The sequence below is a fragment of the Balaenoptera ricei genome, chromosome 18 (assembly GCF_028023285.1).
Source record: "Balaenoptera ricei isolate mBalRic1 chromosome 18, mBalRic1.hap2, whole genome shotgun sequence".
Taxonomy (NCBI): Eukaryota; Metazoa; Chordata; class Mammalia; order Artiodactyla; family Balaenopteridae; genus Balaenoptera; species Balaenoptera ricei.
In genome coordinates, this window is record NC_082656.1 from 15717001 (window position 1) to 15734440 (window position 17440).

The window sequence follows — 17440 nt, forward strand, 5'->3', positions numbered from 1 at the left end:
GCAACTTGCACAAGGTCCCCTAGCTAACAAGGATACCTACCCAACAGTCTGCTCCAGAGTCTTTGCTCAACAGTAATCCGTGTGGCTTCTTTAGTAAGTAGATCTAATACTTGTTACCCCTCCGTCACCAACCCAGCAGAGGGCAGTGAACTGTGGTGAGAGGATCGCTAGCGTGGAAGGTTGAAGGACCTAAATCCAGATGCAAACTCTTATTCATTGTTCCTCCAGGCAGTTTCCTTATCTGAATAAGGGGAATGATAATACTTGCTGCTGTGAGGCTCCACTGAGATAATTATATGAAAGCGCCTGCAGGTGGGATTAGCCCCAGGCATTGCAGACTTGTTTACAAGGTCTGAGATTCCTTTTAAAGATAATTCAGAGGGGCTCTCTGCTGAGTGGCAACCCACCATCCACCATGGCTCTTCCGGTCCATCAAAGGCTTAACTTCCGCTTCCAGTTAGTCTTGTATCTGTAGTGCATGAGGGCTCAACCATGCCCGCCCGTACAGGTCCACTACCCCTTGCCCTCAGTAAACCATCATGTGGACAAGTAAGAATGGCAGGGGAAAGAGGGCCTCACTCTCCCTTCCCTAGCCCCTGGAGGTCTTCTCTCCCACCTTCCCTAGGCTTCTGGAGAGCCCTTAGAAATATCACATTTAGGGAAAGCAGCCTTTGGATGAAAGGCATTTTTGTGTGCGGCTCGTTGAAAGAATGGGAAGGCCAGCCTATTGAATAAGGCAAGGGTAGACCAGATCCTCTGGTGGTCCCCTCAGGAGCCTACAGAACCCGCATGAGGTCCCTCCCTCCCACACCCAGCTACCCAAAGTGCATTCAAGCTCCCACCACCACCCCCCAACCCCTCCAGGCCCATGTGGCTGAAGGCACCCTAATGCCAGACCAGCCTTTCCTGAGACCAGCCTCAGATGTCCCGACTGGATCCGGTCCACCCAGATTGCAAATACTGGCCATCCACATAACCTCTGTGGCTCCTTTGCAGGCCCGGGCCTTTTGGAATCACAACTGACACTGTGAGTTGTCAGTCGGTCACCCCCATCTCTCAGACTCGGTCTCATCCGCGTTGTCCATGCCTCTGCCGTCCACCTGCTTGGGCTGATGACAACATTTCATTATTTCCCTTCCTAGTCATAAGGTTAACCCCGGGCCTCTCGATGGGCAGGGAAACACTCTTCGGAGAACCTGCTTTTGAAATCGACACTCCCCACACACGCTTGCATTCCTCTCAGCTCACATTACTGCAGCTGCTCCCGCGTCTGGATCTAAACCCTCATCTCATGCCCCGCGCAGCCGAATTACGTTGCCCAGGGAGCTTTTAACATCTTGGCAGGGACAGAGCACAAGCCTACCCCACTGGAGACTAGCTGGGCTGGGCCCTGTATTTGATAGCCATCTTAACATGTTCAGAGCCATAGGAATTTTCTCCCCCTGTGCTGCTGGTTTCTTTCCATACTACTAAACTTTGCAAAATAAATGACCAGAATGCCGCAGGCCGGGCTAAATTCAGTGCGCAATCTCTAGCTGTGCAGCATAGCCAAAGGGACATGCACGGGCTTGCTTTTCCCTCTCATGGAAGTAAACAATCCAAGAAGCAGAGCACTCACTTTTTTAAAAACAAAATTTAATTAAATTTATTTATTTATTTATGGCTGTGTTGGGTCTTCGCTGCTGCGCGCGGGCTTTCTCTAGTTGTGGCGAGCGGGGGCTACTCTCCGTTGCAGTGCACGGGCTTCTCATTGCGGTGGCTTCTCTTGTTGTGGAGCACGGGCTCTAGGCACGTGGGCTTCAGTAGTTGCAGCACACGGGCTCAGTAGCTGTAGTTCAAGGGCTCTAGAGCGCAGGCTCAGTAGTTGTGGTGCACGGGCTTAGTTGCTCTGCGGCACGTGGGATCTTCCTGGACCAGGGATCGAACCCGGATTCTTAACCACTGCACCACCAGGCAGCCCCAGAGCACTCACTTTTTTTAGGACCAGATGTTCATTCACCGCATGACGTGGGTTGTCCCTGCCAGTAAAGAGCAGGGAGCCCAGTGGTCCAGACTGACCAGATCAGTGTGGCACCCGACACCCAAGAAAGTCATCTAGCCGTTCCCCACGGCATATTCTTGCCACACCTCAAGTGAATGGCCAAAGGGTCCAAACCCAAACTACCATCTAACTGAAAACTATTACAATCTAGGATTTTAAAGTTACATATCCTAGACCATCACAAGGCGTAGTAGACCACGTACAGTTGAGTTTTGCCATTTCTTTCCGTTTGAGGGATCCCCATACGTAATTGTCCACAGTTGTTATGGGACATCAGAGAGCCAGCATGAGGTCTTGTGTCCAGGAGAAGTTCACTGATTCCAAACATATTATACAGCTGTCACGTTAGTTTTGTTTTTTTTTTTTAATAAATTTATTTATTTATTTTTGGCTGCGTTGGGTCTTCGTTGCTGCATGCAGGCTTTCTCTAGTAGTGGCAAGCAAGGGCTACTCCTCGTCGCGGTGCGTGGGCTTCTCATTGCAGTGGCTTCTCTTGTTGCGGAGCACGGGCTCTAGGCGCACAGGCTTCAGTAGTTGTGGCATGCGGGCTCAGTAGTTGTGGCTTGCGGGCTCTAGAGCGCAGGCTCAGTAGCTGTGGGGCACGGGCTTATTTGCTCCGAAGCGTGTGGGATCTTCCCAGACCAGGGCTCGAACCCGTGTCCCCTGCACTGGCAGGCAGATTCTTAACCACTGTGCCACCAGGGAAGTCCACGTTAGTTTTTAACACAGAAAATGATTCTCTGCAAACTTAGCCAAGATGATTTATTAGCTTTGATCTTCTAATTGAACTGTGTTTCTCTCCCTTGCCATCTTCCTCCATCATTTTCCAATTAACCTGATGGGGCAAAAGAAAAGTTGCCCAAAAACCCGTTTTCACTCTGATAAAAGTGTTTTTTAATAACGTTTAACAGCAATGTTTTAGTGCCCCCTACTGGTATGTGACATTAGTGGTCCATTTGCAAAAAAGGTTCACTTACCTTTTAGAGAAAAGATAATAAAAGATAACTGATAGAAAAGAAAAAAAGAGAGAGAGAGTCTTTTATGAGCCTTTAAAATTTGTCTAATATTTATACTATATAAATACTTAAGAGTAATAGATACTCTATCATTTTTATTATTGTTCATTGTATAGGCATATTTTAACATTAAACATCTTGATTAATTTATATCTTTCACTCTATCCAGTATTTAGTTGGGGTGAAAAAACCTTTATCAGTTTCATTTTGGGAACTGGATCATTTTTATTTAATAAGTAAATATACTCGTTAAGAGAGAATTTCCATTAGATCTTCACACCCTCTCTGAGGCTGCTTATTAGTCTAAAATAGAACCTTTGTTTCACTTCAGAAAAAGAGAGGAAGTAGGCTTTGGGAATGGATCCATCTTTAAAGGAAATTTATGCTTTGGATTTTTATGAACAATGGATAATAATTATGGAGGCAGATTGCTGAATAGCCATTATGATAAAATCCAAAATCCCAGTAAGGAGAAAGGACAAACACTCCATGCCATAAGAGATCAGGAGACGGAAGAACTACTAGAGGGGACAGGAAGTAAGGCAAAGAGGTGGGGAGGCGGGGTAAGAGTTGGAACTGGAGTGATGAGGAATTAAATGTGGAGAAAGATTTTTGTCCCTGATAAAGCAAGCCCTGTTTTAGATAGTAAAATAATTTTGGAACAACGATTTGCACTTAGAAACCATTTTTTTCTCATTGTATTTGGGTAGAATGTGCAGCCAACTAGGGCAGAGGGAGCCCATATGGCCTAGAGCTCTCTGTCTACTCCTAGCCAACACTAAAGGGGAGAAAATGTAAGCAGGCGTCCAAGGACGCTCCACAGCCAGCTGGAGCCTGGTCTGCGCTGAAAGGTCCCAAGGGCCCAAGAGGGGAAGATATGCAGTGATTCGGGGTTTCCACTTCAGTCAGTGATGGGCAAGCCTGCTTTTGAAAGCCAGAGGGAGGGCTTCCCTGGTGGCGCAGTGGTTAAGAATCTGCCTGCTAATGCAGGGGACACGGGTTCGAGCCCTGGTCTGGGAAGATCCCACATGCCGTGGAGCAACTGGGCCTGTGAGCCACAACTACTGAGCCTGTGCGTCTGGAGCTTGTGCTCCGCAACAAGAGAGGCCGCGATAGTGAGAGGCCCGCGCACCGCGATGAAGAGTGGTCCCCGCTTGCCACAACTAGAGAAAGCCCTTGCACAGAAACGAAGACCCAACACAGCCATAAATAAATAAATAAATAAATTAAAAAAAAAAAAAAAAAAAAAGGTTATGAAAGCCAGAGGGAAACTAGAGATAGCTTCGTGTCAAAACTGGGCCAAGTGAAACCTTTCCACTCATAATCTTGCGCCAGGTTTGAAAGATTAGCCCTGACAGTGAAAACCACTCTCAAAGTATTAGATCCTCACAAAGAGCAAAGCTTCGCAGGAAATTTAAATTTCCCGAAATACTCTCCTCAAGGAGTTTCTAAGCTGTTTTCAATCCTTTAGGCTTGACCTTCCACTCAGACTTTTTTCCCTTATCCTACTTTTAATTTTAAAATTCATTGGAGGAGCATTTAAGATACATTTGTCATATAACTTTTATTTCTGTCACTTATTTCCACCTCTTGCTTTTAAAATCTGTTAAGTGAGAAGTGAACGTTTCATCAAGGCATATACTTAAAATGTCCAAAACCATGGAATGTCTCAGTATGTTCTGCCAAAATCTTAATTCTAGGTATTTTAGCTTCAATTTTAATAACTGCCATTATTAGTCATACTGTAGGGGAAGAAAAGCTGCCTTAACTGACAGTTCTTCTAAAACCAAACCTACCCATTATAATTTCGCAGGAACTAGACAACTTGAAAACTGTCTCCAGGGCCTATTTCTCATAAGGTCAGAAGCACATTATAAATTTAACTCAACTTTACATCTCAGCTCACGCTCTAGGGGAAGGGAAGGGACAGGACAAATTTTTTTTTTTTAAATAACCGAGCCTCTTAAAATACAGATCGTTGTTATGAAAGAGCTCATATTCATCTGCATTCCATAGTTAGACTAAAATACCTAGCTCAAAAAAAGAATAAAAATGGACTGTCACCTACAAACACATTATGGCTTATCCAGTCTTGAATGGGGATGTGGGGCTTCTTGTTTTGAAATCACAACCCCTACAGGTAGGTAAAGTTGGAAACCCTGATATAAAAAGCAGTTGCCCTGATTTTCTTTATGCTGAGTTCTTACCACTAACTTAGAGAAAACCTAAGATTGCATAGTTGTTCAACAAGATACTCACTGATGCTTCCTTACACAATGTTTATGAATAAGAACTAACATTTAGTTCCTGCTGATTATGTGTCAGGCGCTGTCTTAAGCACTATATTATACAACATAGCACAGCCCTATAGGCTAGGAACTGAGTTTTACAATCGCTATCAGATGGGGAAACTGAGGCACAGAGGCAGTAAGTAATTGACGCACAGTGGCACAGCTGGTCATAGAGCCAGGCTACCCGTGTCAGTGATCTAAGTGTTGTTTGCTGCACGGACCCTGGGCCACACTGCCCCGTGGGAGCAAGCGGGGAGTCCGGGGCTCGCTGCAGCGAGTGCTTGGGAGGAAATCGCCAGCAGCCAAGTGCTGAGCTGTGTCTTTCAGGGACGGTAAGGAGTTTCCCAATCAGAGAAGGGGTGGTGGTGCTCTAAACAGGGAGAAGAGCACATGGAAAGGTACAAAGGGATAAAGTTTGCCGTTTCATCAGTGCAGGGCTATGGAGGGCTTTTTGGGGGTAGGTTGGGGTGGGGAGAGGCTTTTTAAAAAGAAGATGATCATTATCAACACTGTGTTTTAAAACAAGATCACCCTGGAGAAACTGTGTGATCTATTTTCAGCTCTTTTAATCATGCACATAGAGGCGAATTCAACCCCATTGTTCTTGGGGAAGACAGGAAAGTGATGCTTCAGAAGATGCCAAGTGCTCCGCTATTCTCTTCTCACAAGACTCTGCTCCGTATATTATGTTTTCTTTAGTGGGACGCCTCCTCCCCGAATCTGGATTTAGCCCACTCTGTGCTTATACATTACAAAATGATCTTACACATGTGCTGAGCAGATGTTTGCAAGGATGGTGGAACTGAGGGAGAGATCTGGGGGTTCGATCCCTTCTCCACCTGTAACTGGATGGCGAGCGGGAAAGGGGCCTGGGCGGCTCAGCTTGGATGAGGCTGAGCTGTCTGTCCCTCAAGTGAGGGGAATCAAGAAAACTGACCTGAACTTGGGGAGATCTTTAGCACAAGAAAGTAGGTGGAGGTTTTCATATATCGGGATAGTTTAAGAAAACCTTGTCATTCTGTTATATTTTCATCAAACATTTATTGAATTTCAACTCTGCCAGCTAGCATGCTAAACCTTGTTCACTGAAAATGAACAAGGCACATTTTGGGAACTTTGGCAACTTTGCTTTAAAAAAAAAAAAAAAAAAGCAACCTCTTAGCTCTATTCTTCATGCCACTGATCTGGTAGTTATGGGTAAGGCTAAGAAGCATCCTAAATATTGCTTATTGAAAACCACCACAATAGGTGATGGGTTGGGGGAACGCTCTGGCTGTCCAGTGGTTAGGACTCGGAGTTTTCTCTGCTGTGGGCCCGGGGTTTGATCCCTGGTTGGGGAACTAAGATCCCACAAGCTGCATGGTACAGCCAAAAAAAAATGTGGGAATCCCAAAAATTTAAGAATTAAAAACAAATGATGATGAGAAAGGGGTACCATGACTCAATTTCTGTCTTAAAAAAAATATGTACCCTGGACATGTCTGTCGGGTAGACACAGTGCTTTCCAGACCCAACTGCTCCTCCTAGATGGAGCTGACCTGCCTACAGCCCCTCGCTCAGGGAAGCTGCCCTGCACTGGTTAGGGCAGTGTTGACCAGGATTGAATAAAAAGGATCAGAGGTTCTGATCCCAGGGCCAGCCATCCACAGACAGGATCATGAGGTGGCCTAAAATGATGGTTCTGGCCAATATGGAGTATGGTTGTTACTAAGCCAGCCAGATGGGCTCCTTCCAAGTTTAAGTATACAGGGTTGAGACAAAGTTGGCTCGTTGGTAGGGAGAGGAGGCCAGGGCAGCAGTAGCAAGAGCATGCAGACCATAAGAACCGGGCAGACAGGGGCTTCCCTGGTGGCGCAGTGGTTAAGAATCCGCCTGCCAATGCAGGGGACACGAGTTCAAGCCCTGGTCCAGGAAGATCCCACATGCTGTGGAGTAACTAAGCCCGTGCGCCACAACTACTGAGCCTGCGCTCTACAGCCTGCGAGCCACAACTACTGAGCCCTCACGCCACACCTACTGAAGGCCGCATGCCTAGAGCCCATGCTCCACAACAAGAGAAGCCACTGCAATGAGAAGCCCATGCACTGCAACGAAGAGTAGCCCCCGCTCGCCGCAACTAGAGAAAGTCCACGTGTGGCAACGAAGACCCAATGCAGGAAAGAAAGGAAGGAAGGAAGGAAGGAAGAAAGAAAGAAGGACCAGGCAGAGGAGCTGGCTCCTAGAAGGGCCTCTGATCCAGGTCAAGTCCATGTGGACTTATCACAAATCCTTTTTCTCTTAAGGGGGTTTGAGTGAGTGAGTCTTTGCTTCTGAAGTAACTAGTGCCTAGAAACCATCCCAGGAGTAGTGCGGAAGATGGATTGGCAGAAAGGCAGATTTTTGGCAACTCTGCATTTGATTAAATATTTTATTGCTCTCCTTTCAAATTATTAGTCCAATTGTTTTACATTAGATGCTGTCACTTGTCATTTTCCTCAGGCATTTTCTTTTCACTTTGTACTCCAGAATGGCTGACATTGTGTTCCTTAAACTTTGCATCTAATGGGTCCTCTATAAATGTTACATCTAGAAAGCATGGTGTGCTTAAAGACAACAGTCTACTCATAAGCTTTTTGACCAACAGGAAATTCAGGTTTCATAAACATAGTAGAACTCCAGTTTGGAGAATTAAGATGATTAAATGTTTGTAAACACTTAGCACTGTTTCTGAATGTTAATTGAAGTCTTTGTTGAGGGCCTGCCATGTATAGGCTCAATGTTCTGCTCACTCCTTTTTTTTTAAGTCAATAAATTTTTATTTGAGGAATTTCACATGCTATGATTCCTTCCACTGCCAATCCTCCAAAGTTTGATTCTTAATCTTCCCGATAGCCCTTTTAAAAAGAACTTTTGCTTAAGCCACTGTTGTCGAGTCACTTAGTCCACAATTCTTTTAGATGGGTTTCTTTGATCTATACTTAAATGTGGACATACTTCAAAAATTACCCACCTGTAATCTTTGGAAAGAAATTTCTTCAAGCAATTTACTTTTTTTTTTTTTTTACAAATTTATTTTATTTATTTATTTATTTATTTTATTTTTGGCTGCGTTGGGTCTTCGTTGCTGCACGCGGGCTTTCTCTAGTTGTGGCGAGCGGGAGCTACTCTTCATTGTGGTGCACGGGCTTCTCATGGCGGTGGCTTCTCTTGTTGCGGAGCACAGGCTTTAGGTGGGCGGGCTTCAGTCGTTGTGGCACATGGGCTTCAGTAGTTGTGGCTTGTGGGCTTTAGAGCGCAGGCTCAGTAGTTGTGGCGCACGGGCTTAGCTGCTCCACGACATGTGGGATCTTCCCGGACCAGGGCTCGAACCCGTGTCCCCTGCATTGGCAGGCAGATCCTTAACCACTATGCCACCAGGAAGTCCCAAGCAATTTACTTTAAGGCCCTAGAAGTTAAATTGTAGGAAGTACGTTGCTATTTTGGGAAATGATCTAAAATATATTATTCCTTAATCGTTTCTAATACTGAAAAGTCTTGTTATACCCAATTTTCACTCATGAGCCTAGCAAAAACTGTCTCAGGTCTCATTGGCACCACTGCAATAAAATTACTGCGATGGAAGCATAACCTGTGTCTCCACGTAGCCACTCTGCTCATGCCTTTTATCTCATTTACTCCTCACAGCAAATTTGTGGAACAAATATGCTCACACCCATTTTACAGATGAGGGAACTACAACTCAACAATATTGAGTGACTTGCCCAAAGTCTCTCAGATAGGATATGGGGAAGTTAGGGCTATGAATTGAATATAGGTGGTGATTTTCCTGTTACACCTGACTTTTAAGTTAAACTCTTCCATCCACAGCTTTCAAAGGGACAGCTTAGCATGCTAATTAACCTTTACTCCACCCCTCCTCCACAATCCCTAAATAGACCCAGAAAGGGCACCTAACCTGAAGGGACCAATCCATAGTGTGATCAGGGGCTGATGATGTGGATAAAGATTAAGACTCTGCCCAAACTGAGACAAATGGATCCATTAGCTTTTATCCTTCTTAAGAATGTAAACTAAGAGACAAAGATATTATTGTAAGCCAGTGGTGGACCTTTTCACTAAGAGGTTATGATGTTGAATTGAGAAGGCCCAGTAAATGCAATGTAAGCAAAGAGGAGCAATGATGAAAGCAGTTAGACTTTCCCAGTCTCATCCCTTTGCAAGGTGGATTTAATTTTCCGGCTCTGAAGTCCAAAAGAAGAATATTTGTTGTATCCTTAAACACACACCCACACCCACACCCACACCCACACACACACACACACACATATTACTCTTACTATATCTCTATAGTGAGTAGATACAAATAGAGACATCTATCTCTCTGCATGTAGTGGACATGAATAGATAATAGATGGGTAAATAGATGATAGATGATTGATGGATGGATGGATAGATAGATAGATGGTAGATAGATAGACAGACTAATGTAAGAATAGAGTAGAACAGACCAGAAATAGTCTTATTGACAAGTCCAAGAATCTCTTGACATTATGCTGTCTTGAAGAAAAACACATCCACTTTTATCACAGGACCTTTATGATACTGGAGGCCTTCCAAACTTGCGCACAATTAATTTCCAACTCTTACTCATTTGAAGCAATAGAGTCAACATTTCCTTCCTACTCCAACTTTTTAAAAATTGTTAGAATCTGTCTTAGTCCGTTCGGGCTGCTGTGACAGAAATACCATAGACTGAGTACCTTATAAACAACAGAAATTTGTTCTCACGGTTCAGGAGGCTGGAAGTCCAAGATCAGGGTGCCTTTTCCACGTCGTAGACTGCTGACTTCTTGCTATTTCCTCACATGGCAGAGAGCAGAGGACAAGCTCTTTTGTGACTCTTTTACGAGAACTAATCCCATTCATGGGGGCTCCACCCTCATGACTTTGTCTAATCCCAATCACCTGCCAAAAGCCCTGCCTCCTAATAGCATCCCAGCAGCGCAGGGTTTCAATGTATGAATTTAGGGGGACACTGACATTCAATCCATAACAGATTGTGTTGCATATGATACATGGTACCAGACAGTGGACTTGCTACTGGCTGGGGGAGAGTTAGGAACCCGGAAGACCCAAAGGGGCATTAATGAAAGGACGTTTACATTCTAAATTAAAATACAGAGAGACAGGGTCAACCTTTCACCCTATACTTGTCCCCAGCAGGTCCTGGGGACAATTTTGGTCATCAGGCCTTGACAGATCCTCAGCTCTGGGAACACCAATTCCATATTTGCTCCTGTAACCAAATCAGCCTCTTGGTCTTCTTTGCCCAAATCAGATTAGATCCCTAGGGCTGCTCTGAATAGCTGCACAAGTAGTAGGTTGAGCCACATAACGTGGTCACTATTTGACTATTCTTGACCTACGTAAACAGCAGTTCCACGTAGTTCAACCCAATACTTACTGACAGAAATATACTTCCAGTGTTTCTCAACAGGGACAATATTAACATTTGGGGCAGGACTGTCCCGTGTATTACAAGATATTTAGCATTCCTGGCCTCCAGTCACCAAACACCTGTAGCACCACCCTCCCCTAAGATTCATGGTGACAACCAAAAAGCAAAAACTATCTTCCCGACACACATTTTCAGGTATCCTCTGAGTGGGGCAGTAACATTCCATAATGAGTTTATATAGGATTGTAAGTTAACTGCCTTGAGATTTTCATATATCACCAGCAAGTAAAAGAGAGAGAGAGAGAGAGATGACAGATGGTAAAGTGATTTTCCAAAAGCAGAGGACACAATATGAGAACCAGAAACCATCAGATTCAGACTGCTTTGCAATTAAACCACCAAAAAATCAGCCCATGTTTCCAAAATTCATGTATAGATTTGGAGGAGTGTCAAGTGTTCAACCTACATAGTACCTAGCACAAAATAGGCACTCAATAAATGTGTGGGACAATTGGAAGGATCCTAATCTGATTGGGTTCAAATATACTGATCACTGATTAGCACTGTCTTATAGCTAATTGTATACCTGTCTCTCACTCAAGACTGAAGCTGCTATAGCTAGCGATCATAACGGATTTACCTTTCTCTCCCGCAGTGGTTTTGTAAATAGCAGGGAATATCTTGAACATAGTAAAGGTCAAAATCAGTGGAATACGATGAAAGGTATAACTGGACACACTATCTAGTAAAGCGTTGGCCCCCTGGCTCCTGGCTGTCTTTCAGAATCAACTTGGGGAGGGAGGATTGTTAAAAACCTCAGATTCCCAAGACTCACCCCAGAGTCTCTGAAATCAGAATCTTGGGACTGAATTAGCAGCATTTGTATTTTTATCAGTCTCCCCAGCTGGCTCCAATATGCCTGCCTGGGGCCAATTTTGAAGACCTGGGTTTATAGAACCAACATCTACAGCAGTGTTTCTCATACTTGCAAGATGACAGAATTTGTTATACAAATGTCCAGGTCCCTACCTTGGAGACCCTGATCAGAAAGTCTGGGGTGGGTCCCAGGAGTCTGTATTTTTAATAAGCATCCCAGGTGATTCTTATAACCAATCAGCATTACTAGTTAAAGGAAGGCCCGCTGAACCTAGTCCCCAGGCTGAAGGCTAGATGCCCACTTGAGGTTTTGTGGTTGGTTGCTACGCAGCGTATTATAGCAGGAGCTGTTGGAGGATGTGCTTACCAAAAGGTTAAGTGAACTAAGAAAGAGGAAGACTTGGCCTACAAGAAGAAATATAACCAACCTAGGAGAGAGGTATCCTTAAGAAGACGTAACAAGAGACCCCAGGATGATAGCTGTTCACTATGTGCAGAGGGCAACCAGTCCAGAGCAGGTGAAAAGCTCCCAGGCAAGACTTCTTCAAGAAGGTGAAATTGATGGCGCCGATGCACGTCAGTATCTTGAGTGGAGAGGAAACAGCCGCATAGCACAGGGAGATCAGCTCGGTGCTCTGTGACCACCTAGAGGGGTGGGAGGGAGACGCAGGAGGGAGGACATATGGGGATATATGTATACGTATAGCTGATTCACTTTGTTGTACAGCAGAAACTAACACAGCAATGTAAACCAATTATACTCCAATAAAGATGTTAAAAAAAAAAAGGGATTTAGATACTTAGAAGGTTTTTATTTAATCCTTCTATTGGAAGTACAGTACCTTTTTTTTTTTAACATCTTTATTGGAGTATAATTGCCTTACATTGCTGTGTTAGTTTCTGCTGTACAACAAAGTGAATCAGCTATATGCATACATAACACCGTATCCCCTCCCTCCTGCGTCTCCCTCCCACCCTCCCTATCCCACCCCTCTGGGTGGTCACAGAGCACCGAGCTGATCTCCCTGTGCCATGCGGCTGCTTCCCACTAGCTATCTATTTTACATTTGGTAGTGTATATATGTCCATGCCACTCTCTCACTTCATCTCAGCTTACCCTTCGCCCTCCCTGTATCCTCAAGTCCATTCTCTATGTCTGCGTCTTTATTCCCGTCCTGCCCCTAGGTTCTTCATGACCTTTTTTTTTTTTTTAGATTCCATATATATGTGTTAACATACAGTATTTGTTTTTCTCTTTCTGACTTACTTCACTCTGTATGACAGACTCTAGGTCCATCCACCTCACTACAAATAACTCAATTTCTTTTCTTTTTATGGCTGAGTAATATTCCATACCTCTTACCAGTACGTCTTATCTTCAGTTCAAAACTTCTGTTTTACCTTCTGTGGAACAAATCTCCAGTCTTTTGCCAGAGTAGGGGCAGGTGATATAGGCACCTAGCTGCTGCTTTTTTTTTTTTTTTTTTAATTGAAGTATAGTTGATTAGCAATATTATATTAGTTTCAGGTGTGTAGCATAGTGAGTCAATATTTTTATACATTGTGCTCCATCTAAAGTTATTACAGAACAATGGGAATATTTCTCTGTGCTGTATAATATATCTTGTTGCTTATTTATTTCATATATTGTACCTAGCTGCTTCCTAATAGATTTTCAATCAGTCTTGTTTTGTTATACCTACCACCTTCTGCCCTCACTTGCAGAGGAATGTGGTGTAATCAATTACTGATCTTGCCAGGGGCGGGGGAGTTCTATAGAGTAAAACAGGTTGTTCCCATTTTCTTGGTCTGCTAATCCCTTATCACTCACCCATTGTCTATCCAGCCTCCAAAATCTTTTCACCTTTTCTCTATTCTTTCCAACTTTACATGCTTATGACTTAAAAAAAGAAATCTCTTTCCTGTCACTTTAGTGAGGTTTCAGGAGGGAAGGTAGATGGCAGGAGTTCAATCTGTTATCTTTAGACAGAAACTCTGGTATAGATTGCAATTATGACAAATGTCAAAACTTTTTATTATGGAAAGCTTCAAATGTATACAAAATACAGGAGATGTTAATAAACCCCTCATATTACTCATCACCCAGTTTCAACAATTACCAATTTGTGGTCAACATTGTTTCGTCCATATCCCTTCCTATTTGCTCCTCCTCCTGGATTCTTTTGAAGCAAATCCCTGACATCATATCATTTCGTTTGTAAATCAATCATGGATTTGAAGTGCTTGAGTAACTGCCTCTAGAGAATGAATTTCTGATGAGGGTACTTCAAATGTTAACTAATCCCCTCTAGAGTGTGGGTTCCTAATTAGTGTACTTCAAATGTGAGCAGCCTCTAGGTTATGGATTAAAGTTAATTTATACACACACACATCACACTGTTTTGTTTTAAATATTTATTGGAGTTTAGTTGATGTACAATGTTGTGTTTGTTTCAGGTATACTACATCACACTGTTAATACTAAAGTATTTTAAAAGTAAATCACCCTACAGACAACCTAACGCTGTGGAACTCAAAGTCTAGAATTCATGGATTTTGTTATCTGACCAGAGGGGAGATACAGTATTAGAAAATAGAGGTTATTCGTGGAGAAAGATGGAGAACTTGAGATAATGTTGGACACACAACAAGAAATAGAGACAATTGTTTATATATGATTAGGGCCCAGAGAGAGGTCAGGCTAGGTATTCATATTTAATCGTTGTTCTTACAGAAATGAGAATTGAGAGCTTGAGCACAAGTGGTTTGTTCAAATGAGAGGGCAGAAGGAGACCAGAATGGCCTGAGCTGGGGATGGGAGAGGCAAAGGTGATACCTGTTTGACAGAAAGGGAGTTGGGTTGTGACACTTTCAATTTGCAATACTTCATCACAGAGAGTGTGGTATACACGTTTGTATATGCTGTCCTCTAGGGGCAGGGCTCTTAACCACCTGGTTGTGAGCTCTTTTTTTTTTTGGCTTCACCACACAGCTTGTGGGATTTTAGTTCCCTAATCAGGGATTGAATTTGGGCCCTCAGCAGTGAGAGCAGAGTCCCAACCACTGGACTGGCAGGGAATTCCCTGGTTGTGAACTCTTGAAGAAACCTGTGGGGAATTCCCTGGAGGTCCAGTCGTTAGGACGGTGCTCTCACTGTCGGGGCCCCGGGTTCGATCCCCAGTTGGGGAACTAAGATCCCCAACAAGCCTCTCAGGGTGGCCAAAAAAAAAAAAAAAAAACGAAATCTATCGACTTCCTCTCAGAGTAATGTTTTTAGATGCATAAAATAAAATATATAGGACTATGAAGGAAGACAGTTATGTTGAAATACAGTTATCAAAATATTTTTAATGTGATAGAATGAGTTACTCTTTTTCGACACATTAAATAACAAGATCTAGTGGCAGGTCTAATAATTACTGTAACTTTGAAGCAGTAATGAGCGTAAATTATATTTTGAGATATCTGCAACAACTCTAATGTGATATGAAAATAGCTGTGACTTCTATGGGTGACAGAGTCTTAATACTACTATTACTACTGTGTTTTGTTGTATACATTCATAATTGAAGGAAACGCTAATTTTCAGTTAGAGGCAAATGGAAATAAGGGAGTAATTTTTTTTCCCCTAAGTTCACAGACACTCCCCAACCCTGAATTCTATCTACATATATACCTCCTCCCCCAGTGAGACCCTAGACGCCAGGTTAAGACCCCGTGGTGGGTGGTCAGTTGAATTACTTTATTAATTCAACAGCTATTTATTGCGTGTCAATCTGTGCTAGACATGGAGATACAAGGATAACTAAGCTTCAAGGAGCTCACAGTGAAGATGGGGAGACTGATACACAAATAGATGATGGCTATTCAGTATGGCAGGTGCAATGATGGAGGAAAGCCTGGTGTATAAGGAGGGGCAGAGGAGGCCTCTGGAAGCAGTTATGCACGAAATAAGTGAGTGACTTGAGGTCAAAGTGAACTTGGATCCGAGCCTGTGCTCCACAATGGAGGATCTGTAGGCTGAGCTGTGAAAAACCTCAGGATAAGCTGTATCCACCACACGGAGCCCAACTTGCCTGTCAAGGCTCTATACCATCCATGCCCACCTCCTTCTCCAGCCCCTTCTTGAGGCACTCTCCCGATCACTCTCTCTTAGTCTCCAAGTCTTAAACACACCATTTTCTTTCCTGCCTCAAGGCCACCCTATGTGCTACAGCTTCTTCTCCTCACTCCCAACACCACACACACACACACACACACACAGAGCTTATGCCTATTCATCCTTTAGTTCACAACTTAAACATCACTTCTTTGTGACTCTCCTCTATGTGCACAATACAGTATTTAACCAGCCCTCTCTTTTTAAAAAAAATTTTTTAATTGAAGTATAGCTGATTTACAATGTTGTGTTAGTTTCAGCAAAGTGATTCAGTTATACATATATGTATATATCTATTCTTTTTCAGATTCTTTGCCCTAATAGGTTATTACAAAATATTGAGTAGAGTTCCCTGTGCTATACAGTAGGTCCTTATTAGTTATCTATTTTATATATAGTAGTGTGTATATGTTAATCCCAAACTCCTAATTTATCCTTTCCCCTCTTTCCCCTTTGGTAACCATAAGTTTGTTTTCTATGTCTGTGGGTTTATTTCTGTTTTACATGTAAGTTTATTTGTATCATTTTTATAGTTTTAGATTCCACGTGTAAGCGATAACATGTGATATTTGTCTTTCTCTGTCTGGCTTACCTCACTTAATATGATAATCTCTAGGTCCAACCATATTGCTGCAAAAGGCATTATTTCATTCTTTTTTATGGCTGAGTAATATTCCATTGTGTGTGTGTGTATGTGTGTTTATTTATTGATTTATATATATATATATATATATATATATATATATATATATACACCACATCTTCTTTATCCATTCATCTGTTGATGGACATTTAGGTTGCTTCCATGTCTTGGCTATTGTAAATACTGCTGCAATGAACATTGGGGTGCATGTATCTTTTTGAATTATGGTTTTCTCTGGATATATGCCCAGGAGTGGGGTTGATGGATCATATGGTAGTTCTATTTTTAGTCTTTTAAGGAACCTCCATACCGTTCTCCATAGTGGTTGTACCAATTTACCTTCCCACCAACAGTGTAGGAGGGTTCCCTTTTCTCTACACCCTCTCCAGCATTTATTTGCAGACTTTTTGATGATGGCCATTCTGACCAGTGTGAGGTGATACCTCATTGTAGTTTTGGTTTGCATTTCTCTAATAATTAGCAATGTCGAGCATCTAACCAGCCATCTCTGACGGACATTTAAGTTGTCTCTAGTTTTTCATACCAGCAATGCAGTCTCACACACACATACGCACACACACACCTTCTTATACTTGTACCTACGTCTCTGATAGATCCATTTCTAGAAGTGAAATTGCTAAGACAAATGCACATTTAATGTTTCAATCAATACTACCGATAGCTCTCCAAAAGGTGCCCTAGAGAACCTGCTTTCTCACACTCTTAACAATATTGGATCTTACTAAGCTTTTCCATATTTGTTAATACTTTCATAAGATGGCTGCAGTCTCATTGCTAACTTTGCATATCTTTGATTATTAATGAGATTGAATATTTTATCATTCTATTATTTAAGATAAGATGTAATTAGTTTGACATTATAGATAGAAGGATAGAGACTGAAAAAAAAAAGAAAATTAAAATTTCTGCTAAAGAATGAAGGAACATCTTAGGAAGGAAAAGCACTTTCTCAGCTT

At 42.8% G+C, this 17440-nt stretch overlaps 1 long non-coding RNA gene and 1 other non-coding gene across 5 annotated transcripts in view; one reads left to right on the forward strand and one right to left on the reverse strand.

The window, feature by feature from the left end:
• Positions 1–17440, forward strand: part of LOC132352544 (uncharacterized) — a 64104-nt gene that overhangs the window by 10490 nt on the left and 36174 nt on the right. The gene's annotated exons all lie outside the window — the stretch shown is intronic.
• On the reverse strand, positions 8898–8981 carry LOC132352799 (small nucleolar RNA SNORA1). The gene has a single exon (XR_009498880.1). It is a non-coding gene; the product is annotated as a small nucleolar RNA SNORA1 (small nucleolar RNA).